Genomic DNA, 7,255 nt, shown 5'->3' with positions numbered 1-7,255 from the left:
AATGGACAGACCGAGCGCATTAATCTGAATTTAGAGACTTACCTCAGGTGTTTTGTCTCTGAAAACCATGAGGATTGGGCATCTTACTTACCGTTGGCCGAATTTGCTATTAATAATCATCACCAAAAATCTATCGGCAGGTCACCGTTCTTTGGTGCATACGGTTTCCATTCACAGTTCGGTACTTTTAGTGGGGGAGGGTCATTAGGAGTCCCTGAGGAGGAACGTTTTGCTTTGTCGCTGTCTTTTGTGTGGCAGGGGGTTCAGAGTAATTTGAAGATCATGGGATGCAGGTAGAAACGTATGGCTGACAAGAAATGCTCGCTAGGTTCGGACCTAAGTATGAATGACTTTGTGTGGTTCTCTACCAGGAATATCAAGTTGAAGATTTCCTCCTGGAAGCTGAGACCTAGGTTTATTGGCCCCTATAAAATAATTGCTGTCATTAACCCTGCAGCATTTCATCTTGAGTTACCTCAGGCTCTTAAAATACACAATGTGTTCTATAGGTCTCTGCTCAAGAAATATGTAGAACCTCTTGAGTCCTCTCCCCTGCTGCCATCCCCAATCATGATTGACGGTAATTTTGAGTTCCAAATTTCGAGGATTATTGATTCCCGTCTCCAGCATTGTTTCCCTACAGTACTTGGTGCACTGGAAGGGTTATGGTCCAGAAGAAAGGATGTTGGTTTCAGCATCAGAGGTGAATGCCCCTAGGCAGATTTGTTCATTCCATGCCTCTCATCCTGAGAAACCTGGTCCTGAGTGTCCGGAGGCCACTCGTAGAAGGGGGGGTACTGTCGTGGGTGTGTCAGGTGTGACAGACAGTTGTTCTGGATCCAGCTGTAGAAATTCATTGCGCTTTGCTCTGCAGGCACATTCTTGACCTTTTCATCTCTGTAGTGTAGTTATATCCTTCACCATCTAGGACCTAGCAGTGACTTCCACCTTCTGCTGCTAATTTACACATCCTTGCTGGATGTTTAAAACCCTTCAGTCTCTCCAGAGTTAGTCGGCCAGTGTCTTTTTAGACTTCCCTTAGAGGATAGTTACCGTGATCTCTCTGGTGTCTTCTCAAGCTGGTTTCCTTGTCTGTTTACCTGTTTGTCTTTAGTTGTAGTGGGGGCTGACTAGTGCTCACCCCTATTGCTAGGGGCTGTCAGGGATTAGGTTTCCTGCTCGGCGATAGGTGTGGAACCCATTTAGGGACGTTAGGGGAGTCAGGGTGACTGTCAGATCTGCCTAGGGGTCTCCACTCCCCCTTTCCCTAGTGTTTGGGCTTCCTCCCCCTTCTCCCACCGTTGTGTACTTAGTCTTTCCCTCCCCTTGTGTGACATTTAAGGAGAGATCTTAAAATTGCTGCTGGGAGAAGACACCCTTCAAATATGAGCAACCTGAAGCAGTATGCAAAAGAAGAGTGGTCCAAAATTCCACTTGAGAGGTGTAAGAAGCTTGTTGATGATTACAGGGAGCGATTGATTGCAGTTATTTATTCCAAAGGGTGTTCAAACAAATATTAAGTTGAGGGTGCCAACAATTTTGTCCAGACTATTTTTGGGGTTTTGTGTATCCAATTTGCCTTTTTTCTTCAGGTTTTTTTTTGTGTTGTTCCATTAGACACAAAGGAAATAAACATGTGTATAGCAAAACATGTGAAACTGCAATAATTTTCTGGGAAAAATACTTCATTTTCTGCAACAATTTCAAGGGTGCCAACACTTTTGGCCATGACTGTAGGTCTCTTTAGGGCAAGCCTATGTTGAATATGGGTGCTAGGGTTGTAACTACAATGGGTGCAGGGGTTGCAATCGCACCTCATTCCTGGAGCCTAGGGGGCCAGAAAAATCCCTTTGTCCAATATAAAAAGACCAGTGCAATTAAAGACTTGCAACAATTTTTATTTTCCTTGCTTATATATTTGTATGTATAATCCTGCCTGACTGTGTATTTAATGACATTAATCTTAGGTTTTCCTTGCACTATATGTAAATACACCACTACTTTATATTTACTATGCCATCTAGTGACCAATTCTGGTAACACACTGCACCAGCTTGGATATTTCTCCTGCATCAATCTCACACTCTTCTCTCTCCTATTCTCTCCCTCCCTTTCTCTCTTTCCCTTCCTCTCCCTCTCTCCGTTTATCAACAATAATTAATAAATTATATATTTTTGTATTCTTCTGGAGTAATTTCTATATAGGATTTCTGATCTCCTACACTTCTACTCTTTATTTGTTTTTTTATGTGTTATTCTGCAGCACAAAAATGTTTCCACGCAAAACGTTTCATGATTTATGAACATATTTTAGCAGTATTTAGAGGAAGCTGCAGTCATAAGAATCATTATGTTTTCTGACCTGACTAAGATATTCTACTCCTGGAGGACAATTGGGAAGTTCCGGAGGTGCTGGCATCCATGTACTTCTGAAATCACCTGAATGTGGTGGTTGGTTCTGGAAAGTGGGATTTTCACCATAAAATCCATAGCTGGTTTGCCCAGGTATACCTGATAAATATAGTAAATGTAGAGCATCTTACTGCATTACATTTGGCATTATACAAAGCATCTGACCCATTTTCAGCATCACATTTACATAAAAAAACAGATTTACACAGTGACGTCTAGCAGGTGAGGACTAAAAGGAAATATATGAAAAAGCATCAAAACTGAAGTGTGTGAACAATGATTAATATATCCTGTATGTGGATAATGCATAAGATAAGGACAACAGGGAAAAGAAAGAAAAACCTACGAAAACAAGCCTAAAGTCTGAAGGATAACTGCATATTGATATAGTGATATCTGTTGCATGTTTCTCTCATCTTACAATTATTTCTGTCTTTAATCCAATAAATAATAATATATTAATAGGCTTAGCACAAAGGGGAAGACAAAGTTCCCATGATGAGTATTTGGTGCGTTTTTGAAACTTCATAATTTGACTGCGCAAAAAAAAAAACAAAGTGTATTCCAGCAAAATGAAAGAGATTGATAAATAAGCCTTTCATTTGTGGATTTTCCCCATAGACTTGAATTAGATATGGAAAATCCACATGTCAAAAACCGTATCTAATCCGCACATAACTGAAGTTTTATCAAAGCTTCGTAACATGAAGTATCCAAAACATAGCAACTTAAGGTAAAACATAACATTCCAAAAAGGGACAAATATGCTGCAGAAAAAAAACACTATAAAAACGCATTGCAAAAAAATGCACTCAAAAATGCAATGTGTAACCTAAGGAACAGATCTTAGAAGGACACAAACTTTAAATTTTTCCTTCTTCTGGTATGTTTGGCCTTATCTTTTAAAAAAATGGGATAAATGGTTCCTGGTAGACAATGATATTAATGAGATAATCTTGCACTTCTGTAACTGCATGTAAGGTCTCGCTCACACGACCATATAACAAGGCTGAGTGCTATCTGATGTTTTATCGGATTGCACTCGGCCCATTGTTATACTATGGGGCAGTGCAGATCTGCGATATTTTTCTCATGCAGATTGAAAACAATTGCAGCATGCTCATAGTGCATCCAGTAATAGGATCGCACTTACCCATACAAGTCAATGTGAAACACCGGACTGCACTCGAATGTCATCATAGTGCAGTCCGACATCCGCTGACTCAGACAATGGAGAAGATGGAGAAATTAAGTTATCTGTCTTGCCTGCACCTGTGATACACTTCTCCCATGCGAAAGAATTGGATCACACTATGGTGACACTCAGATCAAACTCTGCTGCTACTAGAAGAGTGTCCCACCAATGAATAATTTAAATTAATTGTTCTTGTTGTCTTATACTTATGAATAAAAGAAACAATATATGAGAAAACTCATGTACTTACCATTTGGTTCCATTCCACAATAATAAATGTCCCTAGAATCCAAATAAATAAATAAGTTTATTATCATCATTAATCATCATTGTTTTATGTGCAGATTTATATTGTAGTGTTGTGTACGTTGCTTGATAATGATATGAATGCTTCTCACGTTTTGCTTGGGTTCATTAAATATTTGAAGCCAATATAAGGAGAACTAACATAAATGTAGACGACATTACTTAGATAAATTATTTATTACACAATCCATTATTTATGAAGCATCGGTGTGTCAGTAACAGATATACTCTTGTCTGAAACAACAGATGGAGCGATGTATTGAATATATATTTTATAATGAAACCGATTCTTTATATAAATATCATATAGTAATGAAATTATATTTATGAGGTTTGCTGCAGTTGATGGTCTGGTTAATACTAGCACATAATAGCACACATCTATGCTTTGCTGGTTGGAGAACTACTAGTCCCAGGTACTCTAAGCAAGGCTGCTGAGCAGAGCGGGGGTTGGATTTTAAGTGCGGGTTTGCAGATAACTACATAATTAAACACAATATCATAGTTTAACACAAGAGCATAGTTTGGTGTTTTCCTTATTAGTTTTCCATTGTTTTTCTGCTTTTTATGTACTGTTTATCCCCATTTAGTATGTGCTCCATAGACAATGCCACCAGGTGTGCATCTTGTAAGATGTATGCATGCCTTGAACAACTATTTGAGGGTGAATATATCTGCACTCGATATTAGCGAGTTACATGTTTGGAAGCCTAGGCAATGGATCTAAATATGCAGCTTGTAACACTCAGGAGCATTGCAAACCTGGAGAGGAATTTAGAGCTCACTAAGCATGCACTGGCGGGTGGAGGTGGGTAAGATCATGACTGAGATGTAGGTAGCTGGATAACAGTTAGAAGAAGGAGTAGGGGGAAAAGTGTTAGGGAGCCCAGTCCTAAGCTAGCACAACCTAGTAAATACCCTGTTTGGCTGATATTAGGATTGCAAGCCCAAGGTTGGGATTACTACAGCAGGACGTTCCTCTTAGCAACCAGGAAAACGACTGCTGTAGGAAGGAGGGAAATAGGAGTGCAGCGTGGGCCATACAGATGTTGTGGTAGGGGACTCTATAATTAGGAAGACACAGGGTCATCTGCTGCCTAGACCATAAATACAGAACAGTGTGTTGTCTGCCAGGTGCTCGAGTTCGGCATATTGCAGATCAGATAGACAGATTGCTGGGTGGGGCTGGGGAAAACAAGTGCTCATGGTTCACATCAGTACCAATGACAAAGCTAAGGAGGAAGGTGGAAGGTCCTTAAAATCATTACAGGGAACTAGGAGAGAAGCTGAAGTCCATGACTTCCAAGGTGGTATTTTCAGAAATACTGCCTGTGCCACCAGCATGACTAGAAAGACAGTGGGAACTTAGGGAGATAAATGAAAGGCTTAGAAATTGGTGCAGGAATGGTTTGGGTTCATGGAGAACGGGGCCGACTTCTCTGTTGGGTGCAGGCTCTACGGTAGGGACAGGCTGCACCTCAATGTGGAGAGTGCAGCTGTGCTGGGGGGAAAAATGGTCAGACGAATGAAGGAGCTTTTAAACTAGGATCTGGGGGGAGGTTATTTTTGCTAATAAGGGGATAGATAGAGTAGACAGAGAGAGTGAAATGATAGGGGACAAAGAGGATTTAGGGGGCAGAGAAAGTAGGCAGGTGAAGATGAGTAATAAATGTGCTAATAATATTAAATGTCTACTGGAAAATGCAAGAAGTCTTGCAAACAAAATGAATGAATTGGAGACTCTTATGTCGGCCACAGAATATGATGTGATGGGCATTATGAAAACCTGGCTGGATGAGAGCCATGACTTGGTGACAAACGTAGAGAGTTACACAACATTCAGAAAGGACAGGAAAGGCAAAAAAGGTGAAGGGATGTGTATTTTTGTTAAATCCAACTTAAGACCTGTGCTCAATGACAACATTGGGGAGAACTGCGACAATGTAGAGTCAGTTTGGGTAAATGTACATGGGGATGGCAATAATGGACAGCTGCTAATTGGAGTTATTTTACAAGCCACCTAATATAGCTGAACAGGTAGAGGATGAAATGCTGCAACAAATTAAAAAGGCAGCTAATAATAAAAGGGTCCTTATTATGGGGGATTTTAACTATGCATACATTTAATGAGACATAGAATCTTCTGGTTGTGTTAAAAGCTGTTATCCGCAGTTCAAGACAATTACCTGGTAGATGAGCCAACCAGGAGAGGTAATCTGCTGGATCTTGTCCTGTCAAATAGACCAGATACAATTTCAGATCTACAGGTCAGGGAGCATCTGGGCAGCAGTGACCATAATATGGTAAGTTTCAATATAATATTCAATGAAACATTTCAAAGGGAAAATGCAATAACCTGAAATTTTAGGAAAGCTGATTTCAACAAACTAAGGTAAGAGCTGAATCATGTAGACTGGGACCATGGCATGGTAACTGGGGATACCAAACATAAATGGGACATGTTTAAGGAAATACTACTAGAATGCTGTAGAAAACTTATACCCTTTGGTAATAAAATGTCTAGGAATAAAAAGAAACCATTATGGACAAATAAGACAGTACAAAGTTTAATAAGACAAAAACCAAAAGCATTCAAAATCTTGAAGGCAGAGAATACGGAAATAGCATTTCAGGAGTATAAAGACCTAAATAAGAAATGTAAAAAATAAATCAACATAGTAAAGTTAGCTACTGAAACACAAATCGCCAGTGACATTAAAATGAATCCCCAAAAATGTTATAAATACATCTCTGCCAAAAAGAAAAAAACAGATGGTATTGGCCCCATAAAAGATGGTAAGATAATTATAGAGGACAAAAAAAGACTGAGATATTAAACAGGCACTTTTCATCCGTATTCACCAATGAACTGACTACTCAAGGCATCATTCAACAAGTCAACTGTCTCTCCCCTTGTCAGGGGAACAGCAGGGAGGTCACACAGATCCCACTGCTGCCACCAATATGTCATGAGAACACAGTCCGTTGCCTCCAATCACCGGAACAATTAAGCAATTCACTGACGAGTGATGGACGAAGCCACGGCTGTTTTCACTATTATGCCATTTATTGGGGAGCTCATAGTGAACGTAGAGTATATACACATCCGATTCCAACACATGGAATATATGTATACACCAATCATTTATACAGGCCGATTGGACACCTGTTACAGCTAGCATATGGCTTCAGAATTGAGTCTTAGACAAAGCTCTTTAATTTTTATATAATTAATCCGAAAAGTAGGAAGTGTTTATAAAAATATACAAAGATGTTAAAAAATGGACAAAACAGTAGTAATATAGTCACATAAAAGAAAATAAGGATAAACAAAAGAATTGT

General features: G+C 39.5%; 1 long non-coding RNA gene across 1 annotated transcript; it reads right to left on the bottom strand.

The window, feature by feature from the left end:
- Window positions 1-2,368: 2,368 nt before the first annotated feature.
- LOC141258054 (uncharacterized) lies at window positions 2,369-6,148 on the bottom strand. The gene is made up of 3 exons (XR_012318182.1): window positions 6,100-6,148; window positions 3,858-3,889; window positions 2,369-2,511 (listed from the first exon to the last, which is right to left on the bottom strand). It is a non-coding gene; the product is annotated as an uncharacterized lncRNA (long non-coding RNA).
- Window positions 6,149-7,255: the final 1,107 nt, after the last annotated feature.

The sequence above is a fragment of the Phyllobates terribilis genome, unplaced genomic scaffold (genome assembly GCF_046119375.1).
Source record: "Phyllobates terribilis strain yellow unplaced genomic scaffold, ASM4611937v1 Scaffold_3__8_contigs__length_932513732, whole genome shotgun sequence".
Classification (NCBI taxonomy): Eukaryota; Metazoa; Chordata; class Amphibia; order Anura; family Dendrobatidae; genus Phyllobates; species Phyllobates terribilis.
This window is presented reverse-complemented; position numbering and strand designations above follow the sequence as displayed.